Source organism: Aythya fuligula, chromosome 3, assembly GCF_009819795.1.
Source record: "Aythya fuligula isolate bAytFul2 chromosome 3, bAytFul2.pri, whole genome shotgun sequence".
In the NCBI taxonomy this organism is placed as follows: Eukaryota; Metazoa; Chordata; class Aves; order Anseriformes; family Anatidae; genus Aythya; species Aythya fuligula.
The window spans coordinates 15882216-15907032 of record NC_045561.1 but is presented as its reverse complement, the minus strand read 5'-3'; the positions used below and the strand labels follow the sequence as shown (position 1 = coordinate 15907032).

At 42.0% G+C, this 24817-nt stretch overlaps 1 long non-coding RNA gene across 2 annotated transcripts; it reads left to right on the top strand.

The window, feature by feature from the left end:
* The first annotated feature begins 1784 nt into the window (after nt 1–1784).
* Nucleotides 1785–2500, top strand: LOC116487679. Of its 2 annotated transcripts, none has more exons than XR_004253092.1 (2): nt 1785–1954; nt 2227–2500. It is a non-coding gene; the product is annotated as an uncharacterized LOC116487679 (long non-coding RNA). The 2 variants fall into 2 exon arrangements; XR_004253091.1 differs by having other exon boundaries at nt 1785–1973.
* The last annotated feature ends 22317 nt before the right edge of the window (nt 2501–24817 follow it).

Below are 24817 nucleotides of genomic sequence, written 5' to 3'. Positions count from 1 at the left end.
TTCCCCCCCATCCACCAGATAAGACATGCAAAATGTCTCCTCCAATCCCACCCCCATCTCGCCTTTAGGAAATAAATAATTAAATAAATAAATAAATAAACGGGAATAAAAATATTAAAAAAAAAAAAAAAAAAATCCGCGAATGCAGGGAGCACGCTGCTGGCACCCCCCGAGGACAGGACCCGCTCCTGCGGCGGTGCCAGCCCCGGGCCTCAGGGACGCCCCCCCCCCCCCCCCCCCCCCCCCCCTCTTTCGGCTCCTCGTCGTCGTCGCCGCCCCCCTCAGCAGCGCCCAGCGATCGGGCTCCGGCCTCCATTAAGGGCCGGGCTCCCCCCTCGGCGTTATCCCTCGGCTCAGCTCAGCCCCGCTCCGCTCAGCCCCGCCGGCCCCTCAGACAATGGTGCCGCTTCCCTGCCTGCGCTCCGATTGTCAACAGCGCCCAGGCCGAGCCCCGGCCCCGGCCCCGGCCCCCTCCCTCACGGCCCTCAGGGCTCGAGGCGCCAGGGCCCGCGGCCGGGGGGCGGCGCGGCGGAGGGAGGTCACCAAATGGCCGCCCGGCCCCCCCCCCCCCCCTTCACCCTCCCCGTAACCGAAGCCCGGGCGCCCAACTGCGCAGCAAGGCGAGGCGAGGCCGGGCTGCGGAGGGCCGCGGGGCTCCGGGACGCCGCCCCCGGGCCGCGTTTGGCCCCGTTCCGCCACGGGGGGAAGGGGGGGGGTCGCCCCCCACCCTCCCCAGCGGGCGTGGGAGCGCGGCTGGGGGCTGAGGGCCGGGGCCGAGCCCTCCCCTCCCCTCCTCTTTCCTCCTCTCCCTCCCTCCCGCTCGGCGGCAGGGCCCGCAGCCCCGAGCCGGGGCAGAGCCCGAGCCAAACAAAGCGCGGCCTGAGCGGGAGCCCCCGCTGCCGCCGCCTGGGCTTTTCCTGCCGCTGCCCGGCCGGGCCCGGCGCCCCCCCCCCCCCTACCACCACCACCACCTCCCCGCTGGGCTCGGCGCTGCCCGCCTTACCCCGATCCCCGGCGGCGGCGGCGGCGGCGTTGTTCCTCTCCTGCTGCTGCTGCTGCTGCTGCTGCTGCACCGGGCGCGGCCTGGACACTCGCCTGGGTCTCCTGTTGGCGGCTCGGACCGAGTTCATTTGCCGGCTTCGTGTGGGTGGCGGCAGGGCAGGGAGGAGGAGGAGGAGGAGGAAGGAAGGAAAGGGGGGGGGGGGTCCTCCGGCAACCGGCGCCTGCTCGCGGGGGAAGGAGGGAGCCCCGGGGCGGCCGCCTCGCCGCAGCGGGCGCAGGAAGGAGGGGGCTCCGGGTGCGGGTCCCGCTGCCGCCGCCTCCTCGCCTCCTTCTCCTCCTTCTCCTCCTCCTTCCCGGCTGTGCTCGAGAGGCGGAGGAGCCGCGGAGGTCTCCCGAGCGCTGAGCTGCGGGGGACGATGTCTCGGCGCCCCCCTCGGCGGCCCCCCCCGAGCAGCGCTCTCTTAAAGGAGCCCCCGGCCCGGCCCGGCTCAAGCCCGTCGCTGCTCCGTGGCAGGAGGAGCCATTGACACTGCCGGAGACACACACTCGCGGGGAGGCAGCCGCTGGCGGCCGCGCTCCGCCAATCGCCGCCTCCCACACAGCCGGCCGGCGGCGGGGCGGCCAATGGGCGCGCCGCTTCTATCGGGCGCGGGGCAGGGAGGGGCGGGCGAGCGGCGCGGCGCGGGGTGGGGTGGCGGAGCCCGATATAAGGGCGGCGGGAGGGGAAGGGGGGGGTGCGCTGAGGCGAGGCTGCGCGGCGCTGCGTGGGCCGCCATGGCGGGCACCGGGAGGGACGGGGCCTGCGCCCGCAGCGCCATGCTGACGGGAACGGGGCCGCCTCACTGCGAGCCTCCCGCTGGAGGAGGGCGCTCGGAGAGCTCTGGGGGCCCTCAGCCGTGTGTAAAAGGGGAAGGAGGCGGGCAAAGGGCCGCCGCCCGGAGTGCCTTGTTGTGTGTGTGCGCTGCGCCTTGGTAACCTGCTGCTGCTGGGTGTGGGCGCCGGGCAGGGTGGGAGGGTGGCTGCTGGCTTCCTGAGGGGCTGTCAGCAACTCTTTCGTTCGGGGATGGGCGTATTTCTCTGTGTGAACGCTCTTCCTAACGTAATAATGTGTTTATTTGGGGATGACGCTGTGCGAGGCTTCTCCTTTATTATGTTAGTGCCCACCTGGTGACCTGAAATCTGTAAAAAAGTAAGTAAAGTTAACCTATGTTTTTTACTTTTCAGGCTTCACCTAATCCAATGGCAAAATCCAAGCGGTAAGAATCTGGATCTTCTCTGTGTAATCTGCTTCTAGCCATGCAAAGGTTGGTCTGTGCATGGTCCCGCTTAATCCAAGCGCCTGGAAGCCTCTGCGGAATCAGGACCTGGTGTGTTATCATGGCATGAAATGTAAACAAAGGGTTGTAATTAAAAGCACATTAGGCAGAAGGTTGTTTGAAGCAGACGTGAAGATGTAATGGAACCTAAAGAAGTGAATGCTCTGTTTAAAAAAAAAAAATCTTAAAATGTTTATGCTTTCAGGTAAAAAACAGTGAAACCTTGCTTTTAAGTTCATACCAGGTCAGAAACCAAGCCTCTGTGTGTATATATGTATATGTGTAAATACAAATAAAAATGAAGAAATCTTGTCGTAACTGTTAAGGACTTCTTTGACTTATTATTTTGTTGCCCTGAAGAATGGTGGAAGAAACTGAAGAATTATTTTCCATGCATCAAAAAAGTAATTCTTACTACTGTCCCTTAAAGGGAGGGGAAATAATAAAGGTAAGCACTTGTGAAGAGAACTTCACAGGAAAAGAGATCAGTTGTCACTCTACTTGGGGGCAGTTTCTGTCATAATTACCAGGCTAGTATATAAGCTTCCATTAGAATGTACATGTAAAATACATTTTCAGGTAACAGCAGTATAAAACTGCTTTAATTTTCAAGCAGAAAGGGTGATCCATAGTAACAAACCGCCTATTTTATAGTACACAGTTAAGGGATTTCGTATCACTTGAAAACCTATAGTCTTATATAGCCTATTAATGAACTATGCAAACTATATTTAGTAGCATATATAAAAAATGAGTAACTACGCAAATACAGAAGTTTACTTGTATTTCTGTTAAAGTTTTCTGGTTGTGTTGTCTTCACCAAGATCCACCAAATGAATCCTTAGTGACTCCAACTTACCTGCAGTTGTGCAATATAGTATAACCTGATTTTCTAGTACCCTGTCCAAATTTTTGAAAACATGCTCATCATCCATCTTGACCCTTGAACTAGCTCTTACCTAAAGCATAAAATAATCTAACATTCTGATATTAGAATAAAACTTTGAAACCTTGAACCAGAGCGGACTTTTGACTTACGTCACTTCAAATCTTGACTTGAACTACTTTGAAACCCAATGATTTCTTGGCATAAAAACACTTCTTGTAATTGTCTAATGTGGTAATCTGTGTTAAAGATGTAATGGTGGGAATCCAGCAAAATACTGTAAATGGAGAGAAATACTGTGACTACATGTAAGCAGCTCCAATATGTATTCTTACTGATTTAGCCAAGAGGGATTGAGGGCAATCTCTAGAAAGCTACGCAAAAGTTTGAAAAATGTTCTGAGTTGATGTGGTAATAACCTCATATGCTGAGTAAGACAACCTGTGTAAAGCTATTAAATAAATCACTGTTGCAAAAAGTGATATTGTGGGCGCTTTCATTTGGCTTACAAGGCATGGAGTATCAAAATAGCTGCACTAATCTAGTGCTCATGGCTACACATTAGAAAGCCTGAAAAGTCTTCAGTTTTTACTAGTATTCCTCTTTTTTCCTCATAACAAAACTATTCTGTCTGTGATGGCTGGGAGTTGATTATCCTAATTTCATTTTTGTAAGTCCTTAAATTCTTATACATAGTCATCCCAACCATTTGTTACTGCCATGTAGTGTCTGAGAGGAAAAACCCTTCTGTGATGCAGTCCAAACTAATATTAAGGCTACGTTGTACTGACTACTGTGGAGATGATTTAAGCCATCCTGTATGATATGCTAATAAAAGCTTTTCTGAATGTGGGTGCAATTCATAGTGGCAAGTTAATGTTGCCTTTGTCAACGTAGCTTTTCTTTATTTAAATTGGAAAGAGAGCGAACAGAACGTGGAACTAAACCATAATGTGATTTATATTATAGATAATTATGCAAAAAAAAAAAAAAGCTTGTCAGACGGGTTCTTTGCCACCAACCACCTTTTGGTGACCTGTGAACAGCAAGGCACAAGACCTGGTAAAGAGTTTACTTGGGCCACTTTCAGCTTAAGCAGTTTGGGCAGAGCTGTTGTGTGCCAGTTCATTTCAAATGTAGATGTATTGAAGCATTAAAGATACTTAGTTCTCTGTATGTACATGAAGGGTTGGCTGCTGCTTTGAAGAAATCAACTTCCTTTCTGAATGCAGAAAGGGATGCCATGGAGTGCTTAGTGATGACAGTAACATGTTAATTATGTGTTAACATTGAGTAGTTAGAACTGCTTAGCTAATGAGGCTACTTCATAGAGAGAAGTAGTGCAGGCAGTAGTACTGAAGGAAATACTGATAATGAGTTTCCTATTTATTTGCGAGGGTAACCTGCAGAGACAGATGAGCAACTCTGGTTCAGATGACTTCTGAAGTGAAGATTGTTATGAACAACTTGAAGATCTGTTCAAGTAAAGGGACAGTACAGCTAAGCATTTCCTTTCCAAAATCTCAGAATGAAGAAGAAACAAGATGGTGGGGTCAGAGAATAATCTGGGTTTACAAATGGATGTGGGCCAGTGTAAACTGTTCGATCAGGATGATTCAGGCCAGGGTGATCTGCTGGAATCCCCGCTATTTCATTCCCCTTAACGTGCCCATTCAAAAGCATCATGAAAGGCCTTGCTTCAGAGACTGAGGATGTGAGTATTGCTTCAACGGTTGATCAAAACAAGTCTAGAATAGAAGATTTCAATGGATAGTGGTCTGTGGATTGCTTCTAAGGGGTTTACAGATAAGTAAGAGCAGACCTTAAATTGTATACAAAGGCTTAAATCTATTTACAAATTGTTCAGAATCAGCAAATTGAAAAATACAAAATTGTTGGTTTGCAGTTAAGTGGAACACAATATTTTTACTCGTCTTTGCTTCCTAGTATTTGAGAGAACAAGAAATATTGAGACTACTGTTGCAGCTTGTTACACAAAGCCCACCACAGAGCCTTCTGCTACATACAGCTCCTAGATTTGAAGAAGAAATACAAGTCAGTTTTCTGTCGCACTTTTTAATCAGTTCAGAGGGCTTTGCAAAAGAGCCACGTGTGTATCCCTCTCCTTACAGATGAAAGTGAGGCACAAAGGGTTGAAATGGCTTGCCTGAGAGCATTCACAGGCTATTAACAGGGCCAGGAATAGAACCTAGTGTACAGGAGTCTTTATCTAAGGCTTTCTCTACAGTGTCACATTTCTGCTTTCAGGAGCAGAAGACTTCTGCCTATTATTTCTATCTCATAAGCCATTAATATATCCCTGGCCTAAAAATACTATACTGAAGATTTTGGACTGACCCACTGGCGACTACTGACTTTAAACCTAGAGGGTTGTTTCTCATAAGCTTGGAAGATCTGAGCATTTCAGAAATAGTGGGATCTAGAACTGGTTGAACCTGCTTACTGTGCAGCTGAAAGTATTAATGCCATTTTGCTGCAGTTGCTCTGACCCCTGCTTCAGCTAAGTCTTCCACGTGTTACAGCAAATGATTCTTGGAAGTCCCTGCCGTTTACCTGGAATCCACGTCTCCAGAAATCTAGCTGTATTTCAGCTCACCTTAGTGGCTTGCGTCATAGATGACTGTGACTGGGATGCTGTCTGTTGCTGTACCAATGTGGTTTCTGCAGAATGAGTAAAGACCTCAGGAAAAGAAAAAATATATTGTTTCTATAAGCACTTGGGTCTTGGGACTTGGTTATTTAACATCCTAATTTTGATTCTGCCCTACCAAAATGTTTATGGAAACCTGAACACTGCTTCAGTTTTTTTATATATATATATTAATTTTTTTAAGGTAACTGCTGACAAGTCCTGTAGGGATTTTTTAAAGCATCAGTACAGCACTCTATGGTAATGTTTCAAAACCATGTATGCATATATACCTTACCTGCTTCAGGATTTTCTTCGGTTTATTTTCAGGGGAGGGAGGGTAAGTACGAGTGATAACTGATGGGAAAAGCACCCAGTTTTGTACAGCTGCTCCACGAGTGAGGAGGGAGGTGGTATGCAGTTCCTGTGGGCCTTCACCCAACAGCTAGTGCAAAGCTGTGGGTGCTGGCCTCTGACAGGGCTGTCACACTGGGACTAACCCCATCGCCCTTGACAGACATAAGCAGGCTTGTAGCTGGGCTTAGGGATGTGCTCACTTGTGCGGCTTTCTGCTCTGTGCAGGGAACGTGTGGGAAACTGCTGCCTTTGTTTCAGTACGGTTTTGAGAAAGAGTGTTCAATCCCAGCTATAAATGAGGAGCACAACATGTCTCAAAGTGAAAGGAGCAAGAGCTTGTGTTAGAGATGAAGTCTGAATGACAGTTTTAAGGTAGTATTATGGCAAAGATTTCACTGTACAGACCAACCCAAAGTCAATAAGAGGAGTTTATGCTGAAGAGGTAAAGTGGAGGAAATCCACTGCATATGATGGTAGAACTATCTCAGGCGTTCAACCTACATTTTCAGCCTTGTTCTCCCAGTGCCCACTGCCTTTCACTGAAGTCTCCAATTTTGGTTCTCTGGATTGCACTGAATTTAGGTATTTCAAATAGTCTTAATTGATACAAAGCTGCTGTGCTAAAATTAATTTAAAATCCAATGGATGTAAACCATGTAATTTTAAGGGTGACCTGTCAAAACAGCATGATTCTTCCAAATTATTTGACTAGGTATTTAATATTGAGATAATGTTTTGACTCATCAGTCAACATCCACTCAAGGTTTGCTTTTCACTTTCCCTTTTCAAACATATCTGTACAGGGATTTAAAAAAAAAAAAAAAAAACAAAAAAAAAAAACATGGGCTACACCTTATACCTGTAGTTCCTCTCAAGTCTGTGGCTTAGATTTGAGAATTTTCACTAGATCTTTTTGTTAATTTCTAGTTTCAAATTTGTCTTGCGCTCAGTTCCTATTTCTTGGAGTCTACTTTTGTTCTGCTCGTTGCACCAGTAACACATCCATATGACAGGTTGTCTGTAGAGTTGGGGTTTTCTGCCCCCAGATACTGCAGGTATGTCTTCTTATATTGCCTTGGAGAGCACGCAGCCTAAACAAATCTTTCAACACACTGAATTGAGTCAGACCCTGAGCAAAAAAAGCTTACAAGAAGCACCTCCAATACTACCAACCAGAAAATCAATTGTTTGATAGAAGGACGCTGGAATATAGAGCCTGACTCCAGATTTAGACCTACCTATGAAAAAAAATAGTTTCTTCAGCGTTTGTTTGTTTTTTTTTTTGCTGACCTATGGCATATTTCTCCCTAAAAAAACTATCAGTAGGATTCTGAACTCTCCATTTTTACAAAGCATAATAATAATAATTCTGCATATAATAATATGCAGAATATTGCTGTCTTTCTTTGCTAGACCAATGCTATTATAGGTCTCCTCCAAAACTGTATCCTTTTCTTCAGAGGACTTCTTTCGATGTAAAAGGATTGTGAAATGAATTCCCATAAGCACACTAACAGCTGATGGGAAAAAAAAAAAAAAAGTGTAGCATATCATATTTGTACATCTTGCCAGTTTGCTCCTTCTCTAGATTGGGCAGCTGGACAAGAGGAGTCTATGTCCTTGTTGCCCTCAGTTGGATTTGTCAGTCATGGCTCAACTAGGCCTTTTCCCTCATTCATAAGATACCCTTGCTAGTGGTTCATAGAGTCATAGAATGGCTTGGGTTGGAAGGGACCTTAAAGATAATCAAACTCCAACCCCCTGCCATGGGCAGAGATGCCACCCACTAGACAGGTTGCCCAGGTATTTCCCCAGGAAAGCTTTTTGGATATCCTTAAGAGTGTTTTGTAGTTAGGGTCTAAACTCTCATTGCCATTAAAAAACAATCCTGCTCTTCTCAGGCAACCTTTTCCTTTTAATTTTTCCTAACCTGTCCCCCTATTCTGTCAACTAGCATTTATGTAGCAGTACAGTTAGGCAGATCAAGGAGGTAATACAGCTGAAAAATAATCTAGCTGAAAGTGCAGCTAGTTTTCAGGCACATGTGCAGGTGTTAGCACAGGTAAGTGGTGGGAAAGCATGGATCCTGTGTGGTGAAGGAGGCTTGGATTACTGTGATCCTGGAATCACGTGTATTTAGCATGTATTTAGGAAAGACCAATACCTACAGATTTCACTAGTGTTGTGTGTTTTTTCCAGTTATCCAAATACTGGGGACATTTGTGCTCCTATTTGTACAATACTTCAGAGGTAAACATTCCTATACCTCAGCAGAGTGAGCTAATCAACAGCAGGAAGTGTTTTGCTGAGGATAACTTTGACAAAACATAATGCTTTTTCATGGCAACATGCTGCAGGTATCTCTTTTTGAATCCTCGCTCGTCTGTCACCTCAGATTACTCTGGATCTAGAAGGTTTTCCTATCCCATCTTTATCACATTAGTCAAAAGCTTGGCTGTGATCTTTTCATCTCCCCACTGACCTGGTTTCTTTAGTGAGATCTGAATTCTGTCCTCTTGCCCTCAGTGGGTGAGCTCTCCCTTTCTTCAGATACACCATTGTCAACGCCTTTCACTGTAATGTTGCTGGATCAGTGCAGTCCTTCAGTTTATGCCAATCCGAGGGCTCCGGGACTTCATGTAAAGGCTGTTTTGGGTGGAATACCGATTTGTTTCACTTTCAGCATGGCAATCCTTGTAATGAGTCTTCAAAGTTTATTTGCCACTAACTAACTAACTAGTCTTACAGTGTTTATACTCACCAAGGTGAGGGGTGGAATGGTGGGTTGTATTCCTGGAAGAGTCAAGGATTTTGCAGTTGAAGGGAACTGAGGGCTTGCACTGCCTCCTGAGCAGAGTGTGTGGTCTGTGCCCTATAGGCAGGTGTTCTCTGGTCTTGACTCCATGTAACCCCCACAGGCAAACATAAATACTAAAAGATATGTAACTTTTCATTATGCAAAGGACATAAAAACAGAAATTCATCCAAATTAACCAATAAAGAATAACTGTGCTGCGTATGGAAAATGCTCTGCTCTCTCCCACTTGCCTATTGGGATAGTTGTCTTGGGATCTCATCTGTTTTATGGTGACAAGCAGAGACGGAGAAGAATTTTAGAAGAATGTGTGTATAAAAGACATCAGTAGCACTGTAAAACCCTCTCCATTGTCTGCTGATTATGAGCATCAGTGTGATCTAGGCCTTGAAGTAATTTATACAGTATAGGTGACAGCACAGTAAGGACAGTTTACAAAACAGCTGGTTTAAATGTGTTTAATCAACTGTTTTTCCTCCACCTGTCTGTGTCCAGTACTGTGAAGCCAGATTTGCTGAGGCACTGAAAATCTTGCATCTTCTGTTTCCTCAGCTTATATTTCTGTGCTTTTCTCCACAGCAAAGCAGAAGTGGAAAATGGGAAAACTGAGATTCTCATGTATTTTCAAGTCTCAGTTGGCTAACGTGAGAAGGAAAATTTGAATATGACAAGACTACTCTGACATTTTAGAGAATTTTCCTATTAGGAATTGGATAAACGGAAGTAATGTGTCTGTGCTGTTTTGTGTACATGGGTTATTGACAGTCACTGCAAGTACATGACTGAGATAGGTAGGCCAGCTGTTGTTCTAGAAGTTTATAAATGTTCAAACTTTATTGTTTGTTTTGTAATCTCCATTTCTTAACATCTGATATTTCTTTTTTTATCGAACTGGTGATCTTACTACTGTGTATGATTAAATGAATTACTTTGTCTTGTAATGTTGCCTGGCAAAACCAGGTACATTTTGATGCAAGTTTGTTTCTTTTTAGATTTATATCTGCTTATGTAGCATTATTGCTGTTGAAGTAGGGCATTTTATTTTCTTCAATGATATGTGATCAGAAAATGAAAGGGAGAAAACGCATCAAATCAAACGTTCTTTGTATAAACTCTGTTTCAACATGTCATTGCAATAGCTAACGCTGGGCAGTGTTGGACTGTGGAATAAGCGGGTCAATTTTTCATAGCTCTGAAGATGTTTGAGTGGATACTGGAGGTCTAGCCGTCACAATTGTATAGTTTCCCTGGCCTGTATGAGTGCCTTGGCAGCTACGTTCTGTTGCAAGACCTTGTATAGGACTATGTTTACATGTCTTTTATCTTTCAAACTTCAGCCTGTGAGGTGTGGGAGAAAGAAGCTAACAGTCTGATTTATGAGTCAAATTTTTTGGAGGTGTGCAAGAGTAGTTAGTGAAGATGAAAAGAAAAAAAAAGATGAAGATTGGAGAATGGAATGTTTGGTGTTGGTTTTAATTAGAATCATCCTGTTCATCACTCATACCGTAAGATAAAAGGGGAGAAATATCCATTACTATCGTACATGCAGAGAGAAAATATTTGTATTATAGTGAGTGAGCAATTCTAATTGGTCTGCCAAATATAACTGAATTGAAATACAGACCTTCTCTTTACTCCAACATTAAGTATATTCCCTTATGTGTATGAGACACATAACTGGCATCATATTTATTCCTAATCTGTTTGCCATCTAATTATTTTTGTCTCAAATACATGCTAACTCAGTATTAAAGCTAGCAATTATCTCAGTCGGTGCTATCCCCTCCTCCTCCCCCCCCTCTCCCCCCCAAAAAAAAAAGCCAAGTCAGTAAGCTTTTTTTTCATGGATATAAGCCTTTTTGTGCCTTTCTCCTTCCAAAAAGGAAAGCAATCGGTTTTGTATTGTGGCTTGGAAGAATGCATATTTTAAACCAAGTAGGAAGTTGATGGATGACCTTTCGAGTTCAGAGATGAAGTTTCTTCTGGTTTGGGGGGCCTTTTTCCTGCCAAGCAGTAACTAACAATGCGCTCAACTGTCCTGCTCGTCTTCCCATAGGTGTGGTGCAATGACATGACAGGAGAGGTATTTGCTACCCGTAACTGTAGTTAGTCATGCAAAGTGACCTATGCTCTAATCTCCCAGCATTGTAAACCAGCCAAAGTGACCGATACTGCTACTTCACATGTTACTGCAAGTTAGATTAGAATCTGCTGCTCCTGAAATTTAATTAGCTGGCAGTATCTTTAAAATACTTTCTGGAGTGTTTGAACTGTAATGCATCGTTTTTAAGACATGAACCTTACTAAATGAAGCAAAACAATCTCTGCTCCTTCCACATGTTAAAGGGAAAAGTTTTAAAAAATTTTGAATCATACTACGTTTTATAACTTAATATCAGGATAAGTGGGCACAAGTAGCCCTTTCAATGTATTTCAATGTATTTGTTGATACAAAATTCTATTCTAACTTTACATAAATGCCTGTGTGTAGACTGCAGCTCAGTCTGAACCTTTTTTTTTTTTTTGGCTTCTGACTAAAAAGCATGCAAAGAGATAGTCCAGGGTAAGTACGGCGGGTTGCTATCAAACTCCCAGATATCACATCTAAAAACAATGAGAGAGAAAACAACTCTTAATTGATTGCTTTACTTTTCTAAAATAAAAGTAAGGCATTTTTGGACATTATTTCATTCAGGTTATCAAATTCATGTGATTGTACAACAATGGGTAAGACATACGTTTTAGAAAAATTAAAAGTGCAGAAAGCTTGAATGATACGCGAATGTAAATTTACTCATCTTCTATAAAATGCCTTCTCGAGGTGCTGACATTTTCAGTACATTAATTGCTCATAATGAATACTCTTGTATAAAACATTTCAAAGGTAATTTTCTGAGGCCAAAGAATCACTAAAATATTATTTGCTAAAGAGCAGTCAATAATCTGCATCCAGAAGCAGATTTACAGGATGTGAAATAAATTAATGCAACAGGCAAATATACAAAATAATCACTTGCCCTTTTACAGGTTCGATGCCCTAAAACAGAAGCTTCGGAAGTGGTGTTGGCTGATGCAGAGGCAATCATTCTGTTCTGACCATGTGCCACTGAAGGAAAGGAAGGAAATGGCTCTGGGCAAGATATCCATACCTGTTGTAGCAGAAGTCCAAGAGGTAGTGACCTCTGCTGCAGGTAAAATGCAATCACTTTTGTGTTATGTCCTTCAGGATGGATAATACTAGTCAGTGAAGATACAGTATGTTTGAAGAATATGCGTAAAAATAAGGAAAATAAACTAGTTGATCTATCAGGCTGCTTCCAGGCGGTAGTCTTTAAACAACTTGTCATTGGTTTCTTGGGTATTACAGCCCTGCATAAAAGCTTTTCCTGGTTCATAAAGAGAATTAATGTGAAATCAATAATGGTATTTAAAAATTCACCGATCATTTCCCACCCAGATAAAGTCTGTTTCAGAGTGCTACTAATGCTACGGGCAGAATGGGAAAAACACGGAGTAGACCCTAATGGCAAATAAAAGAGAAAGCAGAGCAGATGGAAAGTGCAGTGCCAAAAGATGCTTTCAGGAGCCACCAGGAGGAACAGGGAAGACCTGCCTGCTGCCCCACAGGAGCAAACGTTTACATAGAGCCACCGTGGGATCAGCCTGCAAAAGTCCTCTGCTTGAAGATGTAGCCTAGATGCTGCACTGGCTACAAACTGAAGGATACAAGTGACATGAACAGCAAAGAAAAATTCACTTAATGGTGAAAAGACCAACAATAACACAGTAAAATGAATTTCCTATAGCATATCATGACCTTATGACCCGCTGGATTCCTGCCAGTGAAGAGGATACTTTTGCTACTTCAGTTTGCTTCATTCTGCTATCCCAGAAAACACAGAATTATTGTGGAAATGCGAAGAAACAAACCATATAATTAGATTTGGTTGTATATGTGTTTAGGCTACTTCTCTGCTGAAGATGTGTTGTATTTACAAGTTGTACCATTTAATGCAACTGTAATTACCTGCAGTTGCCACATTTAACCTGTGAAAAATAAATAGGATTTGTCAGTATTCCCTCTCTTCCTCTTTACTCCCTGGAGCAATGGAGAGCTGCTTTCCAGCCTCTTTCACAGCATGGTTCAGAAATAGCAGAAGGCAGCAGCAGCAGCAGAGCAAAGCCTCTAGAGTTTGGGGTGTAATGGTCTTTGCTGAAAGGCTGATTTCCCGATCCACTGCACCCGACGGCGAGGTTCAAAGGGTTTGCTCAGGATTGCCATCTCCTCACCCTCATACCCACACCCCCTCAGTTGCCTTCACACATTTTAAAATATGTTTCATTACTTGTGATGATTTCTAGATTGGAGGGTTCTCAATGCCTCACATTTTCCCAAGCAATTCTCTAAACTTCAGAGTTAGAAAAGTCATTTTTCTTTTTAGATTAAAATTCCGATTCGCATGGAAGTGCTTGACTCCTGAAGCTGAGGCTCAAACCAGCAGATAGGAGGTTTGTGATAAAATTGGCAGAACTGTACTTCTCTAAGCACTTTCGGAGACATATGCTGCTTTTCCTGCTCCTGGAAGTAGTCCCACAGATGTCTCATGATTATTCACTTGAGTCATGGTTGCAGAACTGAGTTTTTGGTGTTTTGGATTTCCAGATACACTGCACATTTATGGTGTTTGGAGTGCAAATTCTAATAAATGACCTGCCTATTTTAAAACAGAGGATTATGTTTTACCCCAAACCAGTATCTTGAATTTAAACTAACTTTCCTAATTACAGCAATATTTGTTCAAGATGAGACATCTCCCAGGACATAGAAACGACAAGAATAAAGCTAAACTGGACATGGCACGCTGCTATTAAAACTTCTGTGTTTGTTTTTATTCTCCTTGTGGTTTTCACCAGTGGTATTACCGTGATATTAGGCACTAGGTGGTGCTATCCTACATGGTCTTCTGCATTCCTCTCTCAGGGTGGGAGTGTCCTGGGCTGCACGCCCTGAGCAGTTTGTTTCAGAAAGAGAGCATGGGAGTTACAAAGTTAGGCAGCAAAATCTCTGGCCCATTTGGACTGGAGTGAATATTTAGAGTAAAGTTGCCCTACGGAGCCTAGGTGTTATTTTTTTTGGCTGAGATGCCTGAAACGAGAGAATGCTTATGTGCCATTTATGAGCAGCTCTGCATGCAGGTTGATGTGCTTTGTAACAACTCGGTAGTGCTAAGCCTGTTCTTACAAGCAGTTTAACTCTACAACTTCTATTAAGCTACAAGGCTTTAATGTCTAATGTATCAACACAATAATTGCTTTTTTTTCCCACGTGTACTTTTACTGTTAGCCGAATTTATTACAGGTGTTTGTATACACTGTACCGTTAACAGATGTTAGGCAACCTGAGAAAACTCACACAGAGTTTTCACTTCTTCCATTTGCTTTGTCTTTTTATTATTATTATTATTATTATTATTTGTGTTTCAGATTAATTCATTTTTTATTTTTATTTTTAATTGAAAAGGGGAAAAAAAATCTGTCTATAGCAATCCTTCACAGAGTTCAAAATTTTAGATATGTCCTGATCAGTGAAATTTAAAGATTGACTGAGTACTAGGAATGCCTGAAAATGGTAAACATTTCTCAGCGCTTTCTCTAAATTTCCCACAGAGTTTGGAACATTTGAATTATCTGACTGTAAGTCAGTTTGGTTTTCAGGCAAAGAAAGTTGTTTTCTTTTTCCTCGCTTGTAGTATTTTTACAAGAAGCGGGGACAAGATCAGACAGATGGAAGGAAAAAAGTGTGAAGGAATTGCAACTTCATAATCTTTAAAACTGCAGTTTTGGTTTGAAAACTGAAAACACTAATTGCGTAGTTTCCGCATCTAAATTTCAGGAAGTTCTTAAAAATGGCTTTTATTTTAATGTGCTGTATTTATTCAAAGACATCCAAGAATGAAAAATATTGATACATTCTATTAACAGTTTTTATATGGAATCTATTTTCAGCCTCATACCAGAGAATGTCGGTGTTATTTTTTTGATTGTGATCCTAATCTTGGAATTACTTTTCATTTATCAGTGCCTCTAAGTCTGCTATTGTGTTTCAAGCCAGATCCTTTCTGCACCTTTTTTACTGTGTCAGCTTCTTGCATACTCACTGCAGGGCAAAGTTTGCAGTTATTTTCCACCTGCACAGGAAGGATTTCCCCTCTCAGGAGTGCAATGGGCTTTACAAAGTGGAAGCCAAGCCAAGTTAATGCTGATTCTAATCTTTTGTGATAAAATTTCTTGTGGTGTATTATATTTAACACTGAAATCTGCAATTTGAGATTTAACTTTCTAGCAATTCAAAGGCCTTTCTTATGCTGTTTAGTCAGATGAAATGGCTTACTTCTTGCTTTGACAATAATAATGTTAAAATACCACTTTCTAGACAAAGATTAAGTTCTAGTATCCGCTATTAAGAAGTTGGAAAACATGAGTACAGTGCAAAATAAACAAAAACAGAAAAAAGAACTGATTCCTCTTAAAATTGCATTTTTTTTTTCTTTTTATTTTTTTTTTCATTGTTTAATGATATTGTAGCATTTAGGTTCTCTGAAGTGTATGCATTTTAACTTGTCCCAGGTTGTTCAGGTGCATTTCTATGTATTCAATATGCAAGAAACAGCTGAAATTCTCTTAAAACAAACAAACAAAATCCCACTGATTGTTCTTCCCTGATTCACTATTTGCTATTACAGGTTTTGTAACTCCTGGTAGCAGTGAAAATTTGTGCTCAGGTCCTTGATCAAAGTTCCCATGTCCCTGCCCTGCAGCAGCTATGTGCCAGTTATCAAGGTTGCCATCTCCTGCAGCTGAATGGACCTTGTGAACTTGTGGAAAGTGCTTTGTGTTCCCTTCAGATGAAAGGCTGACGTTCAGACTGGAGTTCCTTGTATCAAACATGCTTTTGTGTTTCTCACTGGACATTCATGGCCTTCAGCTGGAGCTGAGGGAAGCAACAGTTATATGCCAATATCAAATAATTAGATATAACAGGAGAGAACCAAGCATGCACGCAGCAAAACCAGACAAAACTATTCAAGCTGGCTGTACACGGGCTCATATTGCTCAGTTATGTTTTACCAGGTGCCAGTTTAAAAATTTAGTCCGTCATGTTGTTTAGGTAACTGACATATTAGAGAGGCCCATAAACATCTGTGTCACGAAGTGAAAGCATACGTATGAAACCTGTTTGGAGGTTTTGTGCAAGTTTTCTTTGGAAAGAGCCAGACTCATCCAAGTCAGGTCCATGGGAAAGTGTCACCAATGCACTGGTCTGGCTGCTTGCCTCGTTCTGCTTTCCCTTCTGACATTGAGTTGTGACCTTTGGATGATTCCCTTCCCATCTCTCGGCACTCCGGACTCCTCCTGCCACTTGATTGCTTTGTCTTTTTAGAGATGAGCTCCCGGGGAGGGCGAGGCTGCGCGCTCTCTATCTTATGAGGTGTTTGCACAGTGCTTGTTACAATGGGACTATCTCAGTCGAGATCTCTAGGCACTAATACACTACCAGTAATTGTTACTATGAATAACAAAAGCATCTAGTCGTAATAAAGTGTGGAAAGGGGAATAACTTGGCATTATTAATGTCAAGTTTAAAGAGCAAAAGCTCCATTTGTGTTATTACCTGTCATCCTTTGGAGAACTATAAGCATCTCCCTGAATAGGGATCCAGTTTCTGCCCTTACCCTATATAACCTTACTGGCTTCAAAACAAGATTTGATGTCTTCAGAGCAGACTGGCATGAAATCAAGGGATTTTTTCCAAGGAATTCAGAATGCCTTTACTTAGTTTTGTAAGTGCATAGCATCAGAAAGATCACTGAGAACATACCCATAGCAGCCTTTCTTCCCAACGATCTCAGTTCCTGCTTGTATCACCAGTCCTTTCGCCCATGCTGCTTTCTATTATATGGAGGGGCAAACATCTTTCAAACAACTTAACATCTTGCAGGATATTTTACACTCCTCTTGTTCATCTCATAACTGTGTGGTCTGCTCATTACCTAGGGACTTGGTCAGCCCTCTTCACATTCTCAAGATCGGTGATCGATTAATACTCCTGTCTGGTTTTACTGTGGGTTAATTATCATAATTCACAAGTGGACTAATGTGTATGACTAGCATTTAGTTTTATACATGTTTCTCTTACTTTTCTGCAACATTTTTCTTTTCCTTCTGTTCTACACAAGAGTACCTACTTCCATGTCAGAGTCAGTCTAGAATTCCTCAATTAGTGATTTAGGTTGTCCTTCTATTTTTGTCTTTGCTTCCACTTTTAAATTCACTTTGCACTTTGAAATTTATGCATGTAAATAAAAAAGGGGGCAGGGGGAGAAGGCAAGGGAGAATCTCCATTGTGGAACTGCTTCGATTTCTTTTGTAGACTTTTAGTTTATGACTCAGTGATTTGTATCTTGGTAGGTATAACTCCTCTAGAAATACCTCTCTACAATCCTTTAGGGTACCTCCAAAAGGAAGGTGAAGTAAGTTTCAATTAACTTAAGAATGAAGCTTGAGGTATCAAATTGTCCCAGGAAGAACGTGACCACCTGATGGGGTGGGCTTGCTGCAGAGGGCTAAAGATGGGAAAGAGTGTGACTGCATGGAGGTGTGTCTGCCCTAGAGCCCCTATAAATGTAAAATGTGGCTGAAAGCTGAAGAGAAGCAAGGAGGCTGTGCAGGGCAGCGTATCATTTCCTGGTGTAATTGCAGGAGATTAGGAAACATGTTTTAATTGGGAAAGAGATTTTTATCTTTGGAAATTGATGCCCACATGGGTCTAAAAGAGAATGAGTTGGAGATTTCCACTGTGGTATTTTGATTCTAAGAGCGATAGTGACCTTGATAGGCAGTGAAGAAATGAGACTTACATTCTCAGGGAAGCTTTTTCAGCAAAAGCAACAGAAGCTGTGGAATGGCAAATTAGAGGATGTGGTCTAAGAAAAGGTTAATTCAGATCACATAGCAGGTAAGTGTGTTCCCAAAGTATAGGAACATCCCCTACCCCACTCCACCCACCCAAAAAAAAACCAACCACCACTGCCAAAAACAATAACAACAACAACAAATGGAAGCGTTGGATTCCTTTACCAACCTAAATCAATCTCCCTGGCATGACATGTCAGTAAGCATGTAAACTCCTTGCTGTAACACCTTTCTGTATAGATGAGTTGCAGACATGAAAACTGAAGACAAATGTCATATGCATTGAAGAGCAGACTCTGAGAAACTGTTAAAAACACCACTGTTTTTATTTTTATTTTTTTTCAGAGGACCAGAATGCATATCAGATGGAAAGAAAATATCTGAACTTTGCAGTATGAATATTTCAGATGAAATATTTCCTCTTAAACCCTAGAGAAAGACACATAAATGGTAACAACAGATTTGTTGTCAGCTGTCAGAATGAGCAGGTAATACTTACCAAAGGGCACCCAGAACGGACAGCCTGAACATCAATCTGCTTAGCTCCTGTAAGAATAACCAAAAAACAATCATTTTGGAGTAGTTAAGCATTTGAGAGGTATACACTGACAAAATGCAATATAAGAGAAAACTTTAAGAGATTAACTAGTACAGAAGAGTTATTTCATGTAACTTATTTCTGATCATTTTCCATCCAGTTTCCCAACTTTTCCTTTCATTTCTTTGTAATACATGTGCCAAGAACTGTTTCCAGTGAGTCAATTCACACAGAGGCTGAGCAGATACCTAAGGGAGCCGTCTTTGCTAAATCAAATAGGAACATATAGGTAGAACTAGAAATTATGGGCAGAGGCTGAAGACCCCTGTATAATTTACAGGCTGTACATATTCAGTCCTGAGGTTGCAGCATTTACAACAGGGATGTGACATATTGCTCATTTAAGGGGGATGTGCCAGAAATTATGAATTACAGATCTAGTCTAGTAAAAGAAAACCAGACCAATTGGAATCTTGTCTAATATTCTCAATTAACTTGAAACGCAGCCTCTTCATTCTAGAAAAGACTGCCTGAAGGGATGGAGGGACTTGCATAACAAAAACCTTTTGGAATTCACTCTGATAAGAATGGTTTTTGGCTTTATTTCCAGCTAAATTTCAAAGTAAGATGTTAGTCAATACAACCTGTGTAAACTACTGACTTCTGATAGCTTTATATGGTACCAGTCAGTCCAGATACTGCAGTATCTGAGCATCTCAGGCTTTAATGTATGTAGCTTCAGAACTTCTATACAACTCACATTTTTTTTTAAAGGTCAAAATCAACTCCTTAAAAACTACCCAGAATGTGAGAGCCAATTCCTAAGAAGAATTTGGCAGCATGCAACAGGTGAAGACATACTTCGATGTGCTGTTTTTTGAGATTTCTATTTATAACATACATCTTTCGTAGGCATACAACCAGCACAAATATATAAATATAGAAATAATCCATGCAATGAGCTGGTAAAAAGCAGTACATCTATGACCATTCAGTCTGCCAGGTTTTATATTTTTCACCCACTTACACTGTTCTCGCTACACCTTGTGTCTAGAGAAAATCACAGGATTTATAACGCACCAAGAGAGCAAAAAACCTCAGTCTCTGCCATGCTAAGGGAAACACCAAGTTTCAAATAAAAGGATCATTTCCCAACACATCCTTTTCTGTTTATTTTATTCTAATCTACTCATATTTTACATACTTTTATATTATCTTTGTAGTATTTGAGCATTTCTTCCCACTACCCACAAGTGGAAATATTGTTCTGTATGGCTGGTAGATAATCATGAACAAATGGGAGTCCAACAGGCATAAACCCAGATGACTAAAGCTATTTTTAACACTTGCAAGCATTTACTCAAATTCTCATGTTCTAGAGTCAGTAAGGTCCATACCTTATGTTTGAGTGCTGCTGAAGCATTAACAAGGAGCAAAATGCACATGTGTTTTCAGCTCCCCTAAAGCTATAGTGGAAACTCCAAGCCGATTGTACGGCTATCATGGGACAACTGGGAGGAGTCAGGGAGGAAGGAGGGCAGCTGACGTGATCCAAAGCCTATTCACTTATGTGTTCAATAACATAAGCACAGGGAGCATCTCTGCCGTGGCTGCAGACATGGCTGTGGAGGCAACTGCGAGGTCAGCAGCAGCAGTGGGGTTCTGCTTACTCCTGCTCCTGTAGCTTATAAAGAGGGACTAGAGGGGCTACACAGAAAAGTTATGTCCTGTTAGAAGGAGGGGGAGAGGTGTGAAACACAAATCTATAGAAAGTGCCATTGTTTGTAGGATAATTTTATGTTACGTGCCTAAAAGCATGGCAGTGAACGTATACTGCCTTTTTAATAGACTGCACAGGTCTGTGAAAGAAGCAGCCCCATTCAGTCATTTGCTTAATACTGCATATAAAATAAACATGAGGTTGGGCTCTATACAGTCTGACTAACGATGGGTAGTCCCGGATTCAAAAGTGATATAATATTATTCTTTCTCTCTTAATCCTCGTTGTTCAGGTATATACTTTGGTTCTTCTGCAATTAACATTCATTTTTTTCTGTGTTGTAGCTCAGAAGCCACTATCCTCCTTGTTATAATGTTTCCAGTTAGTAAGAGGGCAGTGGGAACAGAAAATAGGATAGTTCTGAATCTTTCATCTGCATTTCTAAATCCTGTAATTTCTTTAAAGTACACGCTGTCTTTCTTTCTTGCCACCAGAAACAAGAACTTACTTGAATGTCAAACAGGGCCTTAATGATTCCCACAAGATAATCATAGCTGCAGCTGTCCAAGTTAGTTTCTATAAATAATTCTATATCATCTTTACTTAAGTTTTTGAGTGCTAACTCTAGAGTCTGCTCTTCTCTTCATCTCATACATCTGTTTGAAAACAGAGATGTGAATTTATCAATTAAGGCCTTGTAAGTGCTTCAGCCTAGGGCCAGATTGTGACACTGGACCCTCATCTCCTCAAATGTGCCAACTGAAACGAAGCATGTAATTTTGGAGTTAGGCACTCCTAAGTAGCCAATATTGTAAATATTGTTGAAACAAATTTTTGAAATTGTTGAAAGAAATATTTAAAAAATTTAAATATTTGAAATGACATTAGTAACCACTCAAAGGTTGGCACCTGTAGAATGATGGTTAGTAAATAATGTTGTGCTTTATCAACTTTGTTTGACAGAGTATATCTTAAGGGTTTACTAACTTCCTCTAAGGAAGCACTGCATACATACAGCATTTTCCCAGTAATATACCTTTTAAAAATTGTACAAAGAAGGGCAAATGACAGTAAATTATCAGTGTTGCCTTGTCTTCTAATCTGTGTGTGCTCTATCCATCACTAGCAGATGCTTATGCTTTCCTTTTGGACATACGTCTGAGGATATTCTAAATTTGAATCACTTCATTTGCACTTACATATCAGTCCTAAAACAAGGATGTGCAGCCAACGTGCAAGGCAGTTCCTTCATGTAGGAATCCTAGCCCAACATCTCTGTCTGGTTCTCAAGAGACAATTCTTACACCAGAACTGATTTAACAAGAGTTAAAGCAGACAGCCAATTTTCAGACTGTTCACATTGCCTTCTCTTCTTCTCAGTCTGCCAAGGCACCAAGTCCTTGCATAACCCAAAGACTGAGCAGCAGTATAGCAGTTCTCTCAGAGATGAAAACCTGCTTGCACACTACAAAGGCAACACTAGAAAATTTTGTACTGATGCTACAAGGAGATGCCTCCCATAACAATTTGCCTGCTTCTGTTAACAGGAGTGGTAACTGCAAAGCTTTAGAGCTTTGCTTTTGACTGGCATTTCTGCAGATGGGTTCTTACCCAAATTATCTGAGTCTGCAAAGCAAGGGTAGGACTCAGCTTTCTGGTAGTACCCCGATACTGGTTCCATTTATCTTTCAAATTTTTTAAAGTTTTCAATATGCTTACTAATAGGCTTGTTCTCAATATCTTTAATTCCTGGCCTGATTAGTTACACAGATGGGGGCTTTTTTTATTTCAGGAACCCTATTTTTCTTCCATCAGTTATTATAGCTTCCTGCTGACATCTTGTAGGGCTTCCCCCAGGAGTACTGGGTCTCACACACATTTTTCTCAGAAGAAATATTATTTTTAGTACCTCAGAGCTGTCTCTCTATAGTTCTGCTATACGTTTTCCCTTCAATTGTTTCAGATTTGCAAGTAAGATGCCACTAGTAACATAGGAAGGCTGCAGTAACTTCCAGCCTGTTCTCAGCACTGCCCACAGACTGATGCAAATTGGCGTATTTAAAGCCCAGGCAGACAGCAGCTGTGTAATCCAGTGGCATTTCCTTCTAAAATTTTCTGCACAGAAGAAGAGCTTGAAAGGAACATGAAATGAATTAACAGCTTGGAGAGGCAACACTACACTAAGCAATACATCTTTTTGTCTGTATCTGCAGAAAGAGGAAGCCACTCCTGGCTTGCTGGCTTTGTCCCTACCGCCAGGCAGGTGCCCGCAGACCTCTTTCCCCTGTCATCTGCCTGACCATGCTGCAATTCCCTTTCACCCTATGCTCACGGTTTCCTTTTCCATGGAAACCAGGACACCACTGAAGAAGAAGGATGGGAGGGATACTGTGTACCTTATGTCAACCTGACATGGCTTTAGGGCATGAGCAGAAAACAACATCCAGATGCACCTCGTTTTTCACCTTGCTAGGTTTCCAGGAATTTTAATCAGCTAGGCAGTGTCTGATTTGAAAAAATACACTAACACACAATTCTTTCATCAGGAGAAGTCAAAAAAATTGATGTTCTGAGTGGGTTGTCTAACCTAAGCTGTCTGTCCTTCAGTGTGCTGGGCTGACCCTGGTGGTTGAAGGCCGAGCTGCTTCCCTGCCAGGTCAGGGGGAGTTGTCCCCACTGCCCTCCAGCTTTCCTGGCCCAAAATATGTCTTTTTGGCTGGGTTGGGGTGAGGAGTGTGCTGTATGTGGCATCTGGCAGTGATATTTTAGGAGGAGTCCAACCTAAGAGGCAGGACCAAAGAGAAGACACAGAAACCCGAGCTGCAGCTCTCAGGGTACAAGGCTTCCCTGTGCAGCAAAATGTAATTTAATGTTGAGCTGTCTCAAAATAAAAGGCCGGAGGATTTTTCTTTCCCATCTCCCTTTCACATCACACTGATATTCTTCTCTATACTAGTATCTGTGGGCTTTCAGTTCCTCTAACAAACCAGCAGGCTGTTCTGCTGCTGGAGAAACTTGAGGAAAGGAAGCACAAATGGAAAATAAGTCCACTTGTTTCCATCCACCTCTTCCTCTGCACAACTTGGTAAAAAGAAAAATTGCTGATTTCGTATCTCCTTTTGTTTAAGCCCCGACTGCTTTTCTTAATGCTTTCTGTAGTAATTTCAGCTACGCTTTTTGTTCAAAAAGATAAAGTACTTCATGTTTAAAAGCCATGAATTATTGCTTCCATTTTGTCAAAAAGGATGGTCTCTGTCCAGGTTTAGAAATACACTCAGATCTACCACTTTTTGTCAAATATTACCTTCCTTTAACAAGAAATATTCAGTTTTTGGATTAAAGAGAAAAGGAAACACTCAAATGGCTTCTAAAGAGGGAAGATTCTGTATTTTCTTGGGTGCAGACAGAGGGGAAGAGGAATATGGAAAGACTGAATAAAAAAGAAAAAAGCAGACAGAAATACCCAACTGAGGCCCAGTTTTAGTTTGTAATTGGTATCAGATTCTACCAGTTTTACTCATGTAGCCCAATCCCTATTGATTTCTAAAGGTTTCTCACAGAATAAGTTAATGTTTAACATAAATAAAGGTTACAGGATCTTGTCTTTTAGAAGTAGGGGTTTGAAAGATTTACCAATTCAAATGCCGTAATGCTGACTGGCAAGCCTGCTGGATTCAAGGTTAATTAACAGATTTTTTTGGAGTGAAAGTGCTGTGGAAGAGCACGATCATTACCATTTATATTCATTCTAATATGATGTGTTCCAACTCCCCCTCCATCATGTCTTACAGGGAGTTATCTGGTAAAGGAGGATGACAAGTCTTTGTGAAACAATCACAAATCCTGCCAGATTTCAGTGCTTATACACTCATAGTTCATGTTGCATAGCAGGGCAGGATCAGACAAAGTGTGAAAGAAAATAGTGCACACCTTTTTTATTTGAGGTTAATTTCTGAGCTTGCATGATGCGAGACCCTGTCATTACAGGGCAGCTAGCTCACTTTTCACATCAACCTTTGCCACCTAGCCCACTCCAACATGTGGCAAAGAAACACTGACTTGAATTCTGCCATGGTGCCAGGCATCTTAATAACACTCTGGAGTGATTGGCACTGAGTCTGGATCCTAAGGATGAACCCAGTCTCTGCCAGGAGGTAATACTCAAGAGAGGGACTACAGCTGTGGTCTCTGAAGGGGTCTGTTGATGTATTCTTTCCCTGTATCTTGCAGTGCTTTAAGCTGCTAATTTTTTCACATTTTCCTCTTTTCATGAATGTATTCTCTCCTTTAAAATTTGCTTTTAAAAATAGAGCTGTGTGTTGCCTATCTGAAAGATTAATCACAAGAAGGTGCTTTGGGTGGGAAGGCTTTTCCAGAGAGGTTATACATGTCAGGCAGTTGCTCTGAATGGTTATTTCCAGGTAGGTCTTTTAGCTTTCGGAAGTGACATTTAGTATGACATGTGCCAGCTGCATAATCTACCTAGCCCTTCAAAGTGCAAATATGAACATAAATGCATATTAAGATACTGGGTGTTAACTCCTTAGCTGAAATAAAGAG